Raw genomic sequence first — 22,440 nt, forward strand, 5'->3', positions numbered from 1 at the left:
ACCTTTTAATCATGTTTTATTATTTCCATCCCTAATACTCCTTCTACTCTCTTAAATACCTTCCTCTTTTAGTGATCACCTATCATCAATTTCTTGCAATGTAAATAAACTATGTCCATTCCCAGCCACAGAACTTTAAATGAAGTATTTCTTGACCTTTCAGCTTCACCTTCTGTGTTTATCAGTGCTGTGCACATACTAACAGGGTAGCTATCCTATAGTAAACCTCATTCGACTGTAAAACAGTGTTTGTGGCAAACTGAATATGCCTGTTGTTAAAATATTGAACTATTTTGGGAAACACCTAATCCCTCCTTATGCATAAGTATGGTAGCTGATGTATATGGCCATGGTAGGTCACCAGAGATACAGCGTCCAGTTTATAAGGACTGCTGAAACAAAGCCAACCTAGATGAGCAGTAGTCTCAGAAACTTGCTGCGAGAAAAATACGTATATCGTGGAGGGTTTGAATTAAAAAGAAATTTTAATACCCAGAGACAACTAAAATAAATGATCCATGATACAAAACTTTCACACCGAAAGTTAAAATTCTGAGTCTCAAGATTAGTTGGTGAATCATTCAGAGAAAGCTATGTTTTTGAAGATTTTTACAAGCAAACTAACAACATTTATTACTGTCATTAACTCAGTCCTATTATACGTTCTGCACTTTTTTTGCTTTCATTTTTTCCAACTTTTTTCTTTTTATCTAATTCTAAAATTCATACATGTTCACTGTAGAAAATTTGGAAAATGGAGGAAAGTATAAAGCAGGAGAAACAAAATTTTACCCATAATACTATCTCACCATCTCGGGAGAGAACCTTGGTTAATATTTTGACATATTTACATAGTAACACTGATATTTAACATACCCTTCTAGTGATTAAATTTTGCCATAAAAATGATTTTTTCTTACAATTTTCCCTTGATTGTCATTGGAATAAAGCTAGAAAGCACAGAAACATTGTAAGAAGTAAGAACAAAAGCACCTAGCATTAACCATTTTGGTATATTTTCTTCTACTCCTTTTTATGTCTATATTCTTTTCAAATCTGTGATTGCAATTTGGATATAATATTTTGTACTTTAAAAACTTACTATATCATAAGCACTTTCCTTTGACATCAGAAACTTTGTAAAGATTAAGTTTTAGCGGCTGTAAAAAATTTCATCATGTGGCTATACAAATATTTGTTCAGATATTCTTTCAATGTTTCGGTTGTGTACAGTTTTCACTATTTATAGATAACTGCTACACGCATCTTTACATATAGATTTTTGTCCACATTTCTAATTACTTTCTGAGGACATATATCTTGAAAGGTGATTGTTAGGACAAAGAATATGAGCATTACAAAATTAGTAATGTTATTTTTTCCTCTGACTCTAAATGTACAATGTAATCCTTGAAATAAATGCTATTACATTAAATATTAAATTCTATTATATTTCCTTTCATTCCTTTTAAGGGCAGGAAGGTTTTCAGGTCTTTTGATTCATGCTTGCAAATGGTTTTCCAGACCTGTATCAATTACCTCTCTCACTAGCAATAAACCAATGCAGAATCTTACTGCATTCTCACTAATGTAGAACGTTATCATTAAAATAAACTACACTGACTTGAAGGGAAAAGTAGTATCTTATTGTTTTGTTAACATACCTTTGATTATTAATGAAGCTGATATGTATTCAAATGTGTATCATTTTTTCTATCTTTTTTGGTATCTTTTTTTGGGTGAATTTTCTTTGCTAACATAGGTATTTCTAAATACATAGTGATTACTGGAGGATGAGGTTAATCTAAGGCTCAGAAGTATGTACTTAGCCCACGCATTTGGGTGCCAGTGGGAACGATTTCAAACTGAGTAAGAATCAGGAGAGTGAAGGGCTGCTTCACCCATGAGGACCCAGTAAATCGTGCAGTTCTCTGTCCCCCGCCACCTCCCTCCACTGCACGCACGACCTTCAATCCTGCCTTAAACTGCTGTGTCTCGGTGTAAGATGAGCTACTAAGTATGTGATTTAATGTATTTGGTTTTTTAAACCTTTTTTGGTATGATGTTATTTTGGTTTACTAGCTTTCTTGCTGGGCTAAAAAGGCTATGTGGGAATAATCTGCTTTGCTTAACTTTATCTGTCAGAACCTGGAAGTCAGTTAGCAGACTGTCTGTAGAAGCACTTTCCCCTGTAACCACACCGGCTTCCAGCAACCGCGTGGGGTCCTGGCTGCTGTGGGAGGCTGGGAGCGGAGCCCAGGCACAAAAGGAGCGGAACCTCACACCTCTGCATTTCTTTCCCTTCCAGACTGGGTCAAAATGGGCTGAGAAGAGGGCTGTCATTTAGCAGGTAGATTTTTCTTATGCTCGCTCTGAAGTTTCTAATTATTCACACAAATCTGGATCCGACATCAGCTTCCTTCAAAGTCACTTAGGAAAATCTCAGTCAGCGTGTTAGGTCCCTTTTCTTTCTAAGCCGACACCCTATACTTGGCAATGACCGCTAAGTGGCTCTACAGTCAGGGTTTCGGTGCAGTGTACAACCCAGGGTGAACTCCTCTGACCAGAGCCTACCTGACTCTTTCCTTCCCTCCTTTGATGTTTATTTAGCGCTTCCCGTGCTGGGGCAGTGGATGACTCAGATATACACACGACACATCCCCTGTTCTTAGGGAGCGTACAGTTTAATGGGGGAGACAGACTAAGAGGACGGATAACTAGAAAATGAAAGGAAGGTAATGGTGAGCACAGAGAAGACAAATAAAGAGGCACAGAGGCCCTTGCATGTAGTTCCGCTTCATTCTAAGGAGTCATCCGAGGCTCAAGGCCATGTGACATTTAACGGGGAGGGTACAGAAGGGAAGCCCAACAAGGCCCATCTGCATTTTGTTGTCACTGTTACAAAGGGAATATGTGATCCTTCTAGAGAAAACATACCCCCTAGCCTCAGAATTATACAAACAGTCCATCACCTTTGATGACAGTGCTTGCTGTTGCATACTGTGTAGAACTAAAAATAATGTCATCATGTAGGAAACACTGTCATGTGCTAATAAACCTGTCCCTTAAAGAGAAGATTCTTCTCTGTAGCAACAGACGGCATCCTGGCAGCACCCACTTTCACAATGCAGCTCCCACCTCTGTCCCTCTTCAACCTCACTCCACTGGACCCTGGAACCCTGACCAGGGAGCAGCTGCTCAGATTCCGGAACCATTCAACCCTTAGCTCTCAGTCACCTGCTCTGCTGCCTCTGTCCCTGAGAGCAGCTGCTCTTCATTTGGCCAGCAATGGTTTGAGGACACATCTATTCGGGACCAAACTGACCTACAGCGTGGTCATCACTAAACACTCTCAGGGAGGGACTGTGTTACCACCAGTGGCATCTGAACAAGGAGTCCAGCACTGAAGGCCAATTCCACACACCTGCTTCAAAGTTCCTCATTACGATCAAACACCTTCAGCGATGAGAAATCCATCTGTGGCTTCCTAAATCAATATTCATTCAATACATAGTTTCTGAGCATCTAGACTGGTCCTCAGGCACAGACCTCCCCTTGTGGAACTCCTCACAACTTCCTGAAAGTGGCAGATGCTAAATTAACACATGCACACAAATTAATTATAACTGTGGTGTTATGAGGGAAAAATAGGGTGTTACTAGATGACACGAACATGAGGACTTAAATTTGTCTGGGGATGGGGTCATCTAAGCTGAAACCTGAAAGATGAATGGGGGTCAGTTTCCAGCAGAAGGTCTAGCACCTGAGACGTCTCCAAGGTAGGTAGTGTGGGCCGCTTGCTTGAGGAAGTATAGATCTTTCTCAATTTACGATGGGGTTACATCCCGATAAACCCATTGTAAGCTGAAAATACCATAAGCCAAAAATGCAATTAATACGCCTGACCTACTGACATCACGGCTGAACCCAGCCCACCTTCAACATGCTCAGAACACTTACATTAGCCTATAGTTGGGCGAAATCATCGGACACAATGTCTGTTGCACTGGATATCTCCTGTAACTGGTTGAACACTGTACTGAGAGTGAACGACAGAATGGTCCCCTGGGTACAGAGAGGTCACACCTGTGTCGGTGGCTCACCCTCGTGATGGCGTGGCTGCCCCGCATCACGAGAGTCAGGGATGCACATCACTAGCCTGGGAAAAGGTCACAATTCAAAATGTGAATTGCAGTTTCTACTGAATGATTATCACTTTCACACCATCATACAGTCAAAACATTCTAAGTCAAACAGTTGTAAGTCTGGGACCACCTGTGAAGGGAAGTGAGTGTGCCTGCAGGTGAGGAAGAGGTGCAGATGCTGGCCTTTCGGGGGTGTTAATGGGGTAAAAGTATTGAGGAGACAGGAGTTTCTGGCTGAGGGTAAGGGGACACTGGCAAAGGGTAACAAGTGGCAGTGGGGGCAGAAGCTGATAAATTAAGAAGTGAATGAAGAGGACAGACAACAAGGTCCTACTGTATAGCACAGGGAACTATATTCAATATCCTGTGATCAACCATAATGGAAAAGAATACGAAAAAAAGAATGTTGAAAAATTACATACGATAAAACATGTTATAAACAACTGAAAAAAAAAAGTGAATGAAGGAAGACGAGGTGAATTAGGGTGTCTGTCTAAGCATCCTGAGGACAGAAGCCTTGTTTATTTTGTTCATGGCTATAGCCCTGGTGCAGAGGACGCTGCTCAGCAAGTAATATGTGCTCAGGAAGTATTTGTTGGATGAATGGCTGTATTGGGACAGAACCGATTCCGTAATAATCACGATGACAACAGGAATAAACTCAGCCACCATCAACTGAGCATCTATTATGTGCCACAGCTGTGCTCGTTGTTTGGCTAGACTAACCCCATTCCACCAACATGCAAAGCAGGCATTGTTATCCTCACTCATGGGTGATGAATTATAAGGTACCCAGAGGTTTAAGAAAACACCCAAGGTGTCTCGTCCAGAGATGCACTGAAACGCGGGCCAGTCTCAGTCCAAAGCCTGTGCTCTTTCGGCCACATCACGCTGCTTCTCAAGCATGAACATGTTGGTAAGTTGGGCTCCAGGCCCTTCCAGATGACTTGGCCGCTGCGGGGTCTCGTGCTGTCACCATACTTAGTCAGCCTGTCCAAGCAGCCCCATAGGAAGGAAGCATACGTGCCCCAGATGTGGGCGATCACAGACATCCACCTACAAGGTGCATTTACCGGAAATGCCTTGTGCAATGAGGCTGTGCTGGGTTAGTTCAGGGGCGCTAACGAGGCCACTGTTCCTGGTTAGTCTCCAGGTCCAATGAACTCAGCTCCATGGCTTAGACACCTCAGCCCAAGTCATCTGTCTCAGAGAAAACACCTGAGAAGTGTGGGTGGCTTGGTAAAACCTGTTTGTAAGACTAGGAAAGCCATTCAAAGGAATGTCACAATAAAGGCCAGGAGCAGCTTCCTATCAAAAGAGCATGACCTTTTAACACAAACTTGCGCAAATCAGAGCTCCTCTACCTTGCAGAGACCTTTTCTCCAAGGAAGTCTGGAGATGTTTCCCCCCCAAGAATTTCTCAGAATCTTCGTCTCTGTGATATTGTTAAAAAAAAAAAAAAAAAAAAGTCAGGTTGGTAGATACATTGCTAATATAATTTCTGAAAATTACCAAGAATTTAAAAGACCAAGACACATGCAGAACATCTATGTAGCTTTGAGGCTGTTCAAAAAATTATAACTGGAGACAGAGATGTTCTTATAACCAACTTAGGCAAGCTTGTGTTTGGAATATGGTTAGGACAGAGTTAGTTTTCAAGGCAAGTGGTATCTAATTCTACTTCTCTCTTTCTCTCTCTGCTTCTAGTCTCTTCCCTCTACAAATTGTCCTCCTCATAGCTGCTGGAGCTATCTTTCCAGAACACGAATCTGATTAGTTCCCTGCTTCACAAAACCTACTAAGCCCACCTGCACAGTGTATACGTCAGGTGGCCGTGTAACTGACCATCTGTCTGGGACGCTCTTCAGAGTTAAAAGAGGCAGCTCTATTAACTATTATGTTGGGGCAATAGCCATAAACCACGACTGTCCCTGGCAAGCGAGGACCTACGGTCATTTCACATAGAAGGTGCCTGTCAATCTGTCCCACCCAGATCAGCCCCTGCGAGGTACCTGCCTTTCCGGTGCTTTCCGGTGCCCTACCTCAGCCCTTCCCTGCCTCTCTGCTGGACAAGTGCTTCCAGACCAGCTGGAAGAACAGCACCTTGTACTCTCCCAGGCAGAGTTAGGGGCTCCGGCCTCTCTGCTTTCATGCACCTTTAACACAGACTTCACTGGGGTACCAGCGCTCGTCTGGGTTCATGTTGGCTGTCAAGGCTAGGGGGTCGGGGACTGAACGATGCGTGTGGCTACCCACGATGTACAGAAGGGTGTTTCCTGTGTCACAAGTGCTCAGTAAATGTTCATTGATAATAAATCAATTCCATGACTAGAGAATCTGATAGCTTTTCAATAAATACCTTGAGGTCTGTGCTGTCAATAAATGTTCATGACCACAGCGTTTTATTCCCGAGCCACTGACTGTCCTGGTATCATAGAAAACTAATACGAGCAATTCGTTTTCTCAGCGGTGGAGACAGTAAGAGGCATATTTCACTTCCACTGTTCACTGGGGATGGTGTCGCTCTAGGCCAAAATGCCGAACCTGCGAAGGGTGACTCATCTCTGGAGGGTTCTGAGCTGTCTCGGGCCCAAGGGCGCTCAGGCCTCTTGGACTGTAACTTGCTCTCAGGCTGGCACACAGACTCTGTGCTGTGTCTGCTACAGCCAAGACACCTGTGACATTCCTGTGCGGGGCCCCTCCCAATCTAACCCGTCTCTTACAATGGGGAGCACCTAAGGGAAGCGAATGGAAGTTTCTCAGACTGAGACTGAGAAATGCCGCCTCCCTCTGGGTGAGCAATGGCGTGCACGCCCAGTAGCGTGAATTTCCTGTCTCTCAGAGCACGCATCTGGGAGTGATGAGCAATGATTGGTCAGTGATGGGTATATCGTGCTAAACTGAATTTCCAGTAACTTTACAGAGTGAGGAAGTAGACACAACTCAGTAGTCACCCCACTATGACTGCTTTCCAACTGTTTTTGATCTTGAGCACACATAATTTGAATATATTAAAGAGCCAGAGAATAAGACCCATGAATGAAGGAGATAAAAGGTCAGATGAGTATATGAAGGTATCATAAGGTGAGTCACTAGATGGTGACAGCTGTTCCTACAGTTCCTGAGAACGAGAAGAAACCAAAGCATAGGAAATTTCGGTTTAGGAAGAGGACCAAATTTCCTGAGTGGGATATTTAAGATCCTTAAATACATCACCAAAGGAGCTGTGGAATCGATTTGTCTGGAGGTCCTTACAAACAGAGCAATTATTAAGCAGTCAGGGATGAGTTCTGTTGAAGTCTGACCATTGCCTGGAACTGGCTGGAATCTTTAAGCTCGTCCCAACCCTACAGTCTCACGATACTCCATGAATTGCCAGTGAAAGATGAGCAGAACCGAGAAGCAGAGGGACCTCAGAAGTTACCTGATCTGCTCCCGGGCAACAATATAATATGACTTCTATTTTCAGGTTTCACTAAGGATGGAAAGCAGTTATATCTGCAGTTCCCATCATTTCATCAGTCTCTGACAGTCAAAAACCTGTCCTGATGTTTAGTCAAACTTTCTTGGTTGTAAGATGGGAATGAGAGAGTTTCCTCCTACCAGCGCACATCCACAGTAAGCTAAGGTTATCACGCTGTTTAAGGCTCTGCTGACATTGCTCATGCTTTCAAAGCTTCTGTTGTAAAGTTCCAGAAAATCCATGAGACTGGGTGAAATTCGAGTTTGGTGGGATTACTCTGAGCACAGATGGATATTATAACGCCATGCTTTGGGGTCTCAGGCATTAAGTTAAATATTAAGGAGTGAGGGATGGAACCTGGATGGAATTTTAACACAACATTCCTCTTCCTAAAACACGCACATCCTAAGGGTGTCCATCGATGCTGTAACTAATCTTCATGGATGTCAGCCACCCAGTGTGCATGTCTGTCGCGGGGGAGGAGGTGAGGGAAAGTAGCTGAGCCCAGGCTACGGAAAGGGTGGTTCCAGGGACGAAGGGGTCTGGGAGGGAGAATGTGGGGCAAAAGGAGAAGCAGGAATCACAGTAACAAACAGGCTAAGAGGGTGGAGAGAAAAGCAAACAGAAGCACACGGAAGAGAATTTCTCCTGAGAGTAACTCAGAACATCACTCAGAAGAGGTCTTAAAAGGGTCTCTTCCCTATTTATGCTAGAGCAGGTGAGTCAGTGGCAAGTGTGTCCTCAGCTTGCTGGGCTGGAGGGATGGGAGAGAGGAGGCAGGTGGGTGGGTAAAGACACTTCTGTTGATAGATACGTGGCCAAGGAATTGACCACAGATCTCCAGTTAAGCAGTATACTTGCAACCCCCTACGTGGCCCTCCCCTCCGTGGTCACTTTTTTTTTTTTTTTTTTTTGCCGTGCAGCACGGCATGCGGGATCTTAGTTCCCTGACCAGGGATCGAACCCACGCCCCCTGCACTGGAAGCACGCAGTCTTAACCACTGGACCACCTGGGAAGTCCCCACAGTCACTTTTTAAGTGTCTGTTTCTGTGGCTGCCACTCTGCTCCTTTGCACTGCCTTCTGTCTCCAGCCTTTCTTCCTTTCCTGGGACTCTCCATTCCATTAAGTTGGCCAAATAGCCCAGAAAAACCGTAAATTCTGGTGGGGGCTTGGATGGTTCTCTAGAAGGTGGTAGAGGACACGGAACATGATTTAAATTAGAATTAAATTAAATTAGAATTGTTGAAACACCTACAGGTCAAGAAAGGAACAGACGACTAACCTTTTCTTTTGACACCTGGTAGCACACCCACCTTCTAGCATGTTTTAAAGTGGAAGATTCTTGGTATTATTTTGGAGAAATAAGACTTTTAATACCCCCTTCCTTCCCCACTGTTCAATTAATTTTGGGAAACCAAAAAGGACTTCCACGCCATATGCAGAAAATCTGATTTTGTTGAGGCCATTAAAACATTACCCTTTCATTCTTTAATGAAATAACCCACACAGAGGACTGAAAAAAAAAAAAAAAAAGCAACAGTCCCTTGACCCACTGTTCCCTTCTTTCATGCTTGTTTTTTTAAATTGCTTTTATTTTTAGTTCTTTTGATGGTTTGCTCCAATCACTTAATAATCTGCTCATACAGTTCTTTCTTAATTTACCAATTTTAGATGTTATCCATTGACTTCTTTTTATGACACATCTGCATTTATATCACTAATAGCCTCCTCTTGCCCCCCTCATCTGTAACTTAATCAGTATGGTTGTATCACTTTGGACCCTCTTTATTACATGAAACAATATAGGTATCCTTTGCTTTGTTCCATCAACAAGAAACCATATTTTTACTGCTCACTGTGTAAGGTGAGGATCCTGGCATCTCTATCCTTTTAGCGCTTCTGCCTCCCTCCCAAAGACTTGTACCTCCTCGAGGTTGAGAATATTTCCTTTGTTAACATCTCCAACAATGGACTCCTGATTTTACCTCCAAAAGGTGCTCCTATCCCAAATACCCCACTCTCAGTCAACGCTACCCCAACTACCAGGTGCTCCAGCCAGAAATGAACCCTCTCCTTCCCTTTCACCTCACATAAGTCCTGTCATCGCTGTCTCCAAAATATATTCTCACCGTCCCCACTGCTAAAACACTAGTGCAAGTCATCACCTTCTCTCTCCAGGACCAGCACCTCTTACCTCGCTATAATCTGTCCTCTACGTAACAGCCAGCGTGATTTTTCTGAAATGTAAATCAGATCGCATCACATCACTCCTCTTGTTAAAAAGTGGTCTCTTATTGCAACCCCCTCACTGTTGCCCATAAAACCTTCAATGATCTGGCCTGGGCTTTCTCTAACATCCACGCTCTTACACTCTCCCCCTCATTTGCTCTGCTCCAGCTAAACTGGCCCTTATCTTTTTTTTAACATCTTTATTGGAGTATAATTGCTTTACAATGGTGTGTTAGTTTCTGCTGTATAACAAAGTGAATCAGCTATACATCTACATATACCCCCATATCTCCTCCCTCTTGCATCTCCCTCCCCTTATCTTTTGACCATCACAAGTTCATTCCTGTTTTAAGGCCTTTGCTCTTCAGCCTGGTAACACCCCGGATCTCCTCCTTTTCCTCATCTTTGGAATCCTAATTGGAGCATCACTCCTTCTGAAAGGTCTGTGTGAGCAAAAGCAATCTCTTACCCCTAGCTATGCACTCTCATGTTATCCTGTTTATCTTCATGCTACTCTAGACAGTCTCTTACTTATTTGTATGTGTTTACTGTTTACCGCCCCACCCCCACCCCGCGGCTTCTAGAATGTGAGCATTAAGAGCTCTTTTGTTCACTGTATCCCCTCATCTAGAACAGTGCCTGGAACATAGAAGGCATTAAAAAAATATTGACTATTATCAACTCAGTGTTCTGTAACATTTCAAAGGCTTCCATGCTTAGCAATTGCTTTGACTAAGATTAATTCCAAAAGTTGGAAATCAAGCAGTGTTTTATTACTGCAACCATGTAATTATTATTCACTACTTCAGTAATGTCCCAAAATATGTTCTGTCTTGAATGTTTTTTTCCCCCTTGGAATTTATAATTGCCTTTTGTCGTCATGGTCTAGCTTTTTAAGGATAAAACAGAAACCCATGAGTCCCCCTTTCCCCAGGGACCATTCACTGATGCCCTCTATCTGCTCGCTCTGATCTGGACGGATGGCTTTGCCAAGTTTAAACCACAGCTGCCGCTCAGGCTTTGTTTCCGTCCTGATTTGGATCTGCTACATCTTGGTTCTCACGTCTTCCTCGTTCTGGTTTTATTACCTTAGTTTGTGGGAATATATCCTCGGAAAATTTCCTATGAAAGGGTGTGTGAAAAGCCTCTGCTTCTCTGACCATGTTTTTCCCCTTGTTCGTTTGTTTTGGTTTTTTAATTTCACACCTGATTAATACTTTGGCTGGGTAAAGAATGATAGGTTGACAATACTTTCCTCTCAGTGCGTTACAGACAATTTTCCATTGTCTTTCACCACCTGGTATAAGTGAAGAGAATTCACATATGTACACAGTTATAGGTACAATCTCAGTGCCAACTAAGAATTCCCAAAAAAGATGTTTACAGGAAACAAAGGAAACAACTGTATCAGTAGTTGGCAAAGACTACTCAGGGTGATGCATACAAGATAAAATTCTCACAGAAATCTCTTGCATTCCTATACATTAATGATGAAAAATCTGAAAGAGAAATTAAGGAAACATGCTCATTTACCACTGCAACAAAAAGAATGAAATACCTAGGAATAAACCTACCTAAGGAGACAAAAGACCTGTATGCAGAAAACTATAAGACACTGATGAAAGAAATTAAAGATGATACAGACAAATGGAGAGATATACCATGTTCTTGGATTGGAAGAATCAACATTGTGAAAATGACTATACTACCCAAAGCAATCTACAGAGTCAATGCAATCCCTATCAAACTACCAATGGCATTTTTCACAGGGATAGAACAAAAAATTTCACCATTTGTATGGAAACACAAAAGACCCCGAATAGCCAAAGCAAACTTGAGAAAGAAAAACGGAGCTGGAGGAAATCAGGCTCCCTGACTTCAGACTATATTACAAAGCTACAGTAATCAAGACAGTATGGTACTGGCACAAAAACAGAAATATACATCAGGGGAACATGATAGAAAGCCCTGAGATAAACCCACACACATATGGTCACCTTATCTTTGATAAAGGAGGCAAGAATATACAATAGAGAAAAGACAGCCTGTTCAATAAGTGGTGCTGGAAAAACTGGACAGCTACATGTAAAAGAATGAAATTAGAACACCTCCTAATACCATACACAAAAATAAACTCAAAATGGATGAAAGACATAAATGTAAGGCCAGACACTATGAAACTCTTAGAGGAAAACATAGGCAGAACACCCTGTGACATAAATCACAGCAATATCCTTTTTCACCCACCTCCTAGAGAAAGGGAAATAAAAACAAAAATAAACAAATGGGACCTAATGAAACTTAAAAGCTTTTGCACAGCAAAGGAAACCATAAAGAAAACGAAAAGACAACCCTCAGAATAGGAGAAAATATTTGCAAATGAAGCAACTGACAAAGGATTAATCTCCAAAACATACAAGCAGCACATGCAGCTCAATATCAAAAACACAAACAACCCAATCCCAAAATGGGCAGAAGACCTAAATAGACATTTTTCCAAAGAAGATATACAGATCGTCAACAAACACATGAAAGGATGCTCAACATCACTAATCATTAGAGAAATGCAAACAAAAACTACAAGGAGATATCACCTCACACCAGTCAGAATGGCCATCATCAAAAAAATCTACAAACAATAAATGCTGGAGAGGCTGTGGAGAAAAGGGAACCCTCTTGCACTGCTGGTGGGAATGTAAATTGATACAACCACTATGGACAACAGTATGGAGGTTCCTTAGAAAACTAAAAACAGAACTACCATATGACCCAGCAATCCCACTACTGGGCATATACCCAGAGAAAACCATAACTCTAAAAGAGTCATGTACACCACAATGTTCATTGCAGCACTATTTACAATAGCCAGGACATGGAAGCAACCTAAGTGTCCATCGACAGATGAATGGATAAAGAAGATGTGGCACATATATACAATGGAATTACTCAGCCATAAAAAGAAACGAAATTGAGTTATTTGTAGTGAGGTGGATGGACATAGAGTCTGTCATACAGAGTGAGGTCAGTCAGAAAGAAAAACAAATACTGTATGCTAACACATATATATGGAATCTAAAAAAAAAAAAAAGGTTCTGAAGAACCTAGGGGCAGGACAGGAATAAAGACGCAGACATAGGGAATGGACTTGAGGACATGGGGAGGGGGAAGGGTAAGCTGGGACGAAGTGAGAGAGTGGCATGGACATATATACACTACCAAATGTAAAACAGATAGCTAGTGGGAAGCAGCTGCATAGCACAGGGAGATTAGCTCGGTGCTTTGTGACCACCTAGAGGGGTGGGATAGGGAGGGTGGGAGGGAGACGCAAGAGGGAGGGGATATGGGGATATATGTATACATATAGCTGATTGACTTTGTTATACAGCAGAAACTAACACAGCATTGTAAAGCAATTATACTCCAATAAAGATGTTTAAAAAAAAAAGATAAAATTCTGCAAAGCTAGCTAGTTTTGCCTGAATTAGGTTGAATTATAGTTCGTTGAGTAAAGAAATTCAATTTTATTTCTTCTAAAAATAGGAAGTTCTCCACAAATTCTTCTCATGATTAGGCTAAATATTTTCCTACAAGTCTTTTCCTAATTTAAAAAAAAATTTTTTTAAAGCAAACCTCTTATTCACAGCACTTCTCAGTTCACCTGCATGGTTCTCAGTAGAACTGTAATTGCTTTTTGTTATCTATTTGTAAACTCAGTGCGGGAAGGAGGGGTATCTTGCTGTATCTCTGGCATCTAACTTATCTACAGAAAGTCTCACACTTTTGAGTCGGGGCTCACTCTACAGGTTGAGGAAAGGAGAGCAAAGCCATACAAGGTGCGGTACAGCTAATGCTCTCTGAAAGTCAAGACACATGTCCCTGTCAAGCTTTTTATGCTCCTGGTCTTCACACGAAGACCGTGGCTTTCAGAGACCCTGAGTTTTACAGTCAGAGAACTTGGGTTTGACTCTGACTCTGCTCTGCTACTTAATTAGCTTTGCGACCTTGGGTCAATCGTTTATATGCTCTGAACCCATTTCTTCACCTGTAAAATGGGGATAAGAATGTCTACGCTGCAGTACAGTGACTTTGAAGATTAAATCCTATAATTTATGTAAATAAATGGATATAATAATAGGACCGTAAGAAGTAGTTACTACTACTATTTTCATTAATGAAAGCAATGAAAAGTTGATATATAGAAATCAAACCTAAAGCATTCATTCTGATGAAAAAAATCCAGACCTTATAGACTGTTTCACATAATACTAAGCATGATGATAATAATCTATAGCAAAACTGAAATAATTAACAAGTTTCTAAATCTGAGGTTCCTTTTGGTCCAGGCCCAAAGTCCTTCATGCCTCCTGCAGTTCCACCCCTGCCACCTTTGACTGACCTTGTGTGTACAGCCCAATCCATTAAAAAATCGCTAGGCAGGAGCCTCAAGCTACAAAGTCTTACGTTTGATTTCTTTTGCATCCTTTTCCTTCCTGATGAAAACTTTGAATGAGTAAAATAGAAATAAGTGAGGTTTTATTATAAGTTTTACGTTTACAATAAATTTTGTTTGGTTAAACAACATCAAATATACATGTGGTGTGATAACATACAACTGGGAAAGGGATTTTTGGGGTGACTTAAGGATATCGATCTTCTTTTTTTTTTTTTTGCGGTACGCGGGCCTCTCACTGTCGTGGCCTCTCCCGTTGCGGAGCACAGGCTCCGGACGCGCAGGCTCAGCAGCCATGGCTCACAGGCCCAGCCGCTCCGCGGCATGTGGGATCGTCCCGGACCGGGGCACGAAACCGTGTTCCCTGCATCAGCAGGCGGACTCTCAACCACTGCACCACCAGCGAAGCCCAAGATACCGATCTTCTTATTTCAGGCCTATTAGATTCGATGCACTGAGTTCTCTGTCTGCTCTGCAGGTCCCCTCTTTCCATCGTATGCCCTGGCCTTCACTCACCATTCCATCTGGGGCAGGCTTCTCCTAATATCGTTTTCCATCCATTACCTGGTAAGGATTCCTGTTCCTTTCTTTGGAGTGTGTCTAGATGACTGCTCTTCAGAGAAATGAAAGCTAGATTGAGGGGTGAGGAATAAGTTCATCACATGGACTCCAGAATTCCCAAGATGGTTATCTGCTCAACTACCTCTAGTAGCCATCAGTCCCAGGTTCAGCATACCCACAGCACCGGAAAGAAACAGGACTTCTTAAAAGCTAGGTTCCAATGATGCTTACCAGCAAGGGAGCATCTTTTTGTTTTGGTTTGTGGTCAATCAGTGCCCTCGTCTGAGAGATCTGACAACAGCAGAGGTGCAGAAACAAGGCAGACAGGAACCTAAAAGCCACAAAAAGCCTTATATCTGACTCCTTTTTACTACTAAAGGGAATCTGCTAACAGAATCCAAGAACAAAACTGCAATAAGTTTAATTCATTGCTAGGTAGATCAGGGGAGAGTCAGGCAGAAGGAAGAGAAAGCATGTCCAAAAAAATCTATTTTCCCAAATGTGCAAGACGAAGAACACTGTAGAACTGGCAAGCGTGCTACTCTGCCCTATTTGCTATTTTAGGTTCCAAGCACTAGAACTGATGGCAAGTTTTTAAACCATAAGGTTTTTTTTTTGGTCTTTTTTTTTTAAACCATAAGGTTTTATATTTAAAGGAACCTGGGTCTCCTGACCTTCTTACTCCTCTATCCAGGATGGAAGCTACGAAGGACAGCACATTCAGGAACCTGCATTTATATATTTATTTACTTATTTTAAAAATATTTATTTATCTTCCTTATTTTTATTTATTTATTTTGGCTGCGATGGGTCTTAGTTGCGGCACACAGGATCTTTGTTGAGGCATGTGGGATCTTTTTGTTACGGTGCACGGTCTGCTCTGTCTGTGCGTGGGCTCTGTAGTTTGCGGCACATGGGCTCTCTTGTCGAGGCTGGCGAGATCAATAGTTATGGTGTGCAGGCTTAGTTGCCATGTGGCATGTGGGATCTTAGTTCCCCAGCCAGGGATCTAGTCCGTGTCCCCTGAGGACTGGAAGGTGGGTTCTTTACCACTGTGCCACCAGGGAAGTCCCCAGGAATCTGCTTTTACTTTTTTAAATTATTTTTTAAAACAAATTTATTTATTTTTGGCTGAGTTGGGTCTTCGTTGCTGCGCGCGGGCTTTCTCTAGTTGCAGCGAGCGGGGGGCTCCTCTTCGTTGCAGTGCACAGGCTTCTCATTGCTGTGGCTTCTCTTGTTGCGGAGCATGGGCTCTAGGCATACGGGCTTCAGCGGTTGTGGCGCACGGGCTCAGTAGTTGTGGCTCGTGGGCTCTAGAGCGCAGGCTCAGTAGTTGTGGCGCATGGGCTTAGTTGCTCCGCAGCATGTGGGATCTTCCCGGACCAGGGCTGGAACCCGTGTCCTTTGCGTTGGCAGGTGGATTCTTAACCACTGCGCCACCAGGGAAGTCCCCAGGAATCTGCTTTTAGAGTCACCTGCCAAGGGTTCCTGGGGACGACTGTAACTGTCTAATCTTTTATGCAACAAAGGTGAAAAAGTTTTCTGAACAGTATGAAACCCTAAATAAAATTCTGTAACACATATCAAAAGCACCTCACACACTGTTCAGGATACCTAAACCAGCCACCTGGACTACATGATATGATGGTAGGCCAGGGGCTAAGAAATATGCTTCCGGGAGTTAATATTCACATCTTCTCAATGTGATAAACACCAGCTTTGATTTATTACTGCCTCTCTTCTAGAAAGGTTAAGTGACTTAGAACAGGAATAATGTGTAATATCTAACAATTAACCAAGGTTTGTCGGGTGCTGAGATGTTTATTTTTACACCTTTCCTTTTGCTAAAGGTATGCTTTCAGGTTTGAGTTCTGTTCTTCTGAACAGATGGCTATCATTTAACTGACAATGCTGAGTTTATTTACCCAGGATTCAGAGTCTAGTCACAAAATAGTGAATATGATTTAGCTTCCACTAGTGACAGTTGAAAATAGCACTGAAATAAGAATCCAACAGATGGGATGACTTTTAAGATGCAGAAACAAGTTTCAAAGAGACCCTGGAGTTAGCTGTTAGAATGCTTGGGTTTATAAAATATAAGAAACAATTGGCAGAAATTGTATATAAGGAAGTAGTAGAATATGGCTCTGAAAGCTTACATACATAAAACAAGTTACTTTGTAAAACTATTTCCCTTTGTTCGTGGCCTTAAGTTCTTTTTCTAAAACATAGTTTTCTTTATTTATTTATTTTGGCTGCATTGGGTCTTTGTTGCTACAGGCTTTCTCTAGTTGTGGCAAGTGGGGGCCACTCTTTGCTACAATGCGTGGGCTTCTCATTGTGGTGGCTTCTCTTGTTGCGGAGCATGGGCTCTAGAGCATGCAGGCTTCAGTAGTTGTGGCACGCGGGCTCAGCAGTTATAGCTCGTGGGCTTTAGAGCGCAGGCTCAGTAGTTGTGGTGCACGGGCTTAGTTGCTCCGCGGCATGTGGGATCTTCCCGGACCAGGGCTCGAACCCGTGTCCCCTGCATTGCAGGCGGATTCTTAACCACTGCGACACCAGGGAAGTCCCTTAAGTTCTTTTTTCAACCCACATGAGAGGTCCAGTAAACTGCCGTCAAGTAATAGAGGGTCCCATGGGAGATGCGGTATCAGAATCCCTATGTGTATAAGCTTTGAAAACTATACCCTGATCTCCTAGGATCAACCACTGTTTCCCAATTGCAGAATGACTGCTTTCACCTAGCGGAAGAATAACAACTTCAGAACCTTGCTCATCGGGGAGTCAGCACTGGCCGGTCAAGTTTAAAACATCTACATCTGGACTTTCAGGTTCTCACTCACTAAAGAGATATCTGGAGCTGGTTTTCCTGAACTGGTACAGTACCAAAAAAAAAATTAAATTTCTGAGTGTAAAGTCATAGAATTTAGAATAGAAAGAGATAAGCTAACATTTTAAAGACCAGACTATACTTCCATTCAATCTTTTTGATTAATTCTTTCTTGGGGGTTTTTCTGGGTCTTAATCTCTTTTTACGCTGAGGCATTTGATCATGCTGTCCTCTTCTTTCCAAGAGATTACTTCCCTCAAGTCTCCTTCTACCCTTTTGACTTCCCATCCATTAAACACGGGATTTGCCTAGGGTTCCAATCTGGTCCCTCTTTTCACTCTACATGTTCTCCTTGGCAACTTCCTCCTGCTTTGGCATCAGTTCAGACTCATGACACTGCCTTCAAGTTCCTTGACAATCTGGTCACACCTACATACCTTTCTAGTATTTCTTGCCACTCTCTCTGTACAACCTCTGAGGCTGCCACACCGGACTACTTCTCACTGTTCTCAGAACAGAGCCCATGTATTTTCAAGTATTCCCTTTATGGCTCTGTTCATGCTGTTTTCTTCTACCCCCAATGCACTGACCCATCTCACCTGGACCTCCTTCCCTAGACTCTAAAGCCCAGTCCCAAGCTTATTAACAGCTTCATTGTGGCATCACTGACATCTGATAAACTCCACACATTCGAAGCGTACAACAGGAAGAGTTCTGAGATGTGTATATACCCTGAAAGCACGGCCACGCTCAAAATATCTGCTGCCCCCCACAAGTCTCCTTGTTCTCCTTTGTAATCTTTTCTTCTTGCCTCCTCCCCACCTACCCTCCTTTCCCAGGCAACCACTTATGATGTGCTTCCTGTTACTGTAGCTTAGTTTGTATTTTCTAGAGTTTTATAGAAACGGAATCACACAGTATGTACATTTTTAAGGTGGGCTTCTTTGACCAAGCGTTCATTTTGAAATGAATTTTGAAATTCAGCCATGTGGCATCGTGTATCAATAGTCACTCTTTTTACTGCTGAGTGGGAGTCCACTGTATGGATACCACAGTTTGCTTACCCATTCACCTGTTAATGGACACTTGGGTTATTCCCTGTAGTTGACTGTTACAAATAAAGCTGCCATGAACGTTTGTGTATGAGTCTTTACGTGCTTATATGCATTCATTTTTCCCTTCGGTAAATTCCTAGGAGGGTTAGGTATGTTTAACTTTTAAAAAAACTGCCACTGTTTCCCAAAGTGACACTATAAAGTGACAATGCAAATTATCCAATTAATACAATTATCCAAAAGGGACAATGTAACTATCCTAAAAATATCCAATTGTGCTGAATCCTGTCTGAGGGGGAAAGCACTCAATCTTTCACCATTAAACATGGTGAAAGACTTTTCACAGATGCCCTTTATCAGATTGAGGAAGTTACTTCTATTGTTAGTCTGCTGAGAGCTTTTATCAGAAACGGATGTTGGATTTTATCAAATGCTTTTCCTGCATCTATTGAGATGTCATATGGGTTTTCTTCTTAGTTTATTTATATGGTGAATTACATGGATTGATTTTTGAATGTTAAATCAACCTTGCATGCTTGGGATAAATCTCACTTGGTCATATATTATTCGTTTTATATATTGTTGGGTTTGATTTTTCCTTCTATATACTGCTGAAGTGGATATACTCAATTTTGCTTAGATTTTTTATATCTATGTTCCCAATGGATATTGTTCTGTAGTTTTCTATTCTTGTAATATTTTTGTCTGGTTTTGATATCAGGGTAAGGCTGGACTCATAGAATGAGTTGGGAAGTATCTCCTTTTCACGTTCCGGAAGAGTTTGCATATACCTGGTATTTTTTCCTTAAATGTATAGAATTCACCAATGAAGCCACCTAGACCTGGAGTTTTCTCTGCGGAAAAGTTTTTTTTTTTTTTTTTTTTTTGCGGTACGCGGGCCTCTCACTGCTGTGGCCTCTCCCGTTGCGGAGCACAGGCTCAGCGGCCATGGCTCACGGGCCCAGCCGCTCCGCGGCATGTGGGATCTTCCCAGACCGGGGCACGAACCCGTGTCCCCTGCATCGGCAGGTGGACTCTCAACCACTGCGCCACCAGGGAAGCCCATGTGGGAAAGTTTTAACTACTAATTCAGTTTCCTTAATAGACAAAGAACTATTCTGGTTATTTATTTCTTCTTGTGTGAGCTTTGGTGTAGTTTGTGCCTTTTAAAGAATTTGCCCATTTCATCTAAGCTGTCAAAATTTACTGGCATAAAATGTAATAATAATATTCCCTTTTAATCTTCTTAATTATCTGTAGAATCTGTATGGATATCACCTCTCTCATCCTGATTTGGTAATTTGTGCCATCTGTTTTTCCTCTTCATCTGATTAGATGCTGAGCTATTTTATTTTGGTCTCACTGATATTTGCTACTGTTTTTCTGCTTTCTATTTCATTGATTTCAGCTTTGATTTTTTATTGTCTTCTTTTTTCTTTTTTTGGCTTATTTTGTTTAATTTACTCTTATTTTTCTGGTTTCTTGAAGTGGGAGCCGACCTCACTGATTTGAGACCTCTCTCCTTTTCTGTTCTAGGCATTTAGTGCTATAAATTTCCACCCAAGAATTGCTTTACCAGCATTACATAAATTTTTTTTTTTCTTTTTTTTTTTGCTGTACGCGGGCCTCTCACTGCTGTGGCCTCTCCCGCTGCGGAGCACAGGCTCTGGACGCGCAGGCTCAGCGGCCATGGCTCACGGGCCCAGCCGCCCCGCGGCATGTGGGATCTTCCCGGACCGGGGCGCGAACCCGTGTCCCCTGCACCGGCAGGCAGACTCTCAACCACAGCGCCACCAGGGAAGCCCGCATTACATAAATTTTGATATGCTGTGTTTTCATCTTCATGCGGTTCAAAATACTTTCTATCCTTCATTTTAATCAACTCTTTGACCCACGTGTTGCTCTAAAGCGTGTTATTGGCCTTCTACTTATTTGGAGATTTTTCGGCCATCTTTTTGTTATTGATTTCTAATTTTATTTCATTATGGCAGGGACCTTGAATCCTTTATATTGTGACTTGTATCATGGCCCAGAATATGGTCTGTCTTGGCAAATATGTACTTGAAGAGAATGTGTATTCTGATGCTGTTAGGTAGAATGTTCTATAAATGTCAATTAGGTCAATTCAGTTGACAGTGTGGTTCAGGTCTTCCGTATGCGTACTTATTTTTCTGTTGACTTGTTCTATCAATTATTGAGAGAGGGGCATTGAAATTTACAACTATAATTGTGTATTTCTCCATTTTTCCTTGTAGTTCTATCAGTTTTTGCTTCACATTTTTGAAACTCTCTTATTAGGGGCAGGAACAATTCGGTTGGTTAGGGTCAATTTACGAATTGACCCGTATTACTTTGTTACTGTCATTCTTTAAACAATTGCCTTTAAAAAGATTGAAGTAACAAGGAAAGAAGCTTATATATTTACCCACGTAGCTGTTATTTCTAGTGCTCTTTATTCGTTTGTGGAGATCTGTATTTCCATCTGGTATACATATTTTTTTCTACCTGAAGGACTTTAACATTTCTGTGCTGTGAATCTACTGGTAAATGCACTGTTTCAGCCTTTGTGTGTCTGAAAAGTCTTTAATTCACTTTCATTTTTGAAAGCTATTACCAATTGGTATAGAATTGTAGGTTGACAGTTTTTTCCTTCAGTATTTTAAAGATGTTGTCTGCTTTCTCACTTTTGTTGCTAATGGGAGATTTGCTACAGCCTTATATTTATTCCTTTGTATAAAATATGTCTTTTTCCTCTGGCTGCCTTTTAGTTTTTATTTTTATCATTGGTTTTGAGCAATTGGATTGTGATATGCCTTGGTGTAATTTCTAGAATTTGTTGGTTTATGAGATTTTCATCAAATTTGGAAAGTTTTCAGCCATTATTGCTTTGAATATTTTTTTCTGTCTTCCCCCTTTGGTCGGGGACTTCATTTACCCATATATTAGACTGGCTGAAGTTATCCCATAGTTCACTGATGATCTGTTCCTTTTTCAAAAAAATTTTTTTCTCTGTGTGCTTCATTTTGGATAGTTTCTATTGCTATGTCTTCAAGTTCACTTTATTAATAATAACCTTTGATTTCTTCAATGTCTAATATGCTATTAATCCCATCCAGTGTATTTTCATGTCAGACATAGTTTTCACTTCTACAAGTCTGACTTGGGTCTTTTTTGATATCTTCCATGTCTTTAACTGTTATAATAAAGTGATAATAACTATTTTAATGTCCCGTTGGTTATTTCTAACATCTGTGGCAGTTCTGGGTTGGTTCTGATTGATTTTTATCCTCATAATGGGTTTCATTTTCCTGCTTCTCTGCAGGCTTGCTAATTTTTGATTGAATGCCAGACATTATGAATTTTACCTACTTGACGGTGGATAATTTTGTATTCCTATAAATATTCTTGAGCCTTTTCTGGGTTGCAGTTAAGTTACTTGGAAATAATTTGATCCTTTTGGGTCTTACTTTCAAATTTGTTAGAGGAAACCAGAGCAGTGCTCAGTCTAGGGCCAATTATTCCCCACTACTGAAGGAAGATCCTTCTGAGTACTATATTGGATGAAGTTTTCCAATCTGGCTGCTGGGAACAGGTACTACCCCCCACTCTCTGTGAGTACCGGGCACTGCTCCTTCTAATCCTCCTGATTGTTCTTTTGTCCTCAGGTGGTTTTCTAACAACATGATCGGTGTTCAGGTAGATACT

At 41.7% G+C, this 22,440-nt stretch overlaps 1 protein-coding gene and 1 long non-coding RNA gene across 2 annotated transcripts in view; one reads left to right on the plus strand and one right to left on the minus strand.

Moving 5' to 3' along the window:
• Window positions 1-22,440, minus strand: part of MYO1D (myosin ID) — a 346,572-nt gene that overhangs the window by 59,653 nt on the left and 264,479 nt on the right. The gene's annotated exons all lie outside the window — the stretch shown is intronic.
• The window catches only part of LOC137211753 (uncharacterized), a 73,199-nt gene that overhangs the window by 37,839 nt on the left and 12,920 nt on the right, over window positions 1-22,440 (plus strand). Inside the window, exon 2 of the long non-coding RNA XR_010937201.1 lies at window positions 17,577-17,727. This is a non-coding gene — a long non-coding RNA (uncharacterized lncRNA). The remainder of the gene's footprint in view (window positions 1-17,576; window positions 17,728-22,440) is intronic.

Source organism: Pseudorca crassidens, chromosome 19 (genome assembly GCF_039906515.1).
Source record: "Pseudorca crassidens isolate mPseCra1 chromosome 19, mPseCra1.hap1, whole genome shotgun sequence".
Lineage (NCBI taxonomy): Eukaryota > Metazoa > Chordata > Mammalia > Artiodactyla > Delphinidae > Pseudorca > Pseudorca crassidens.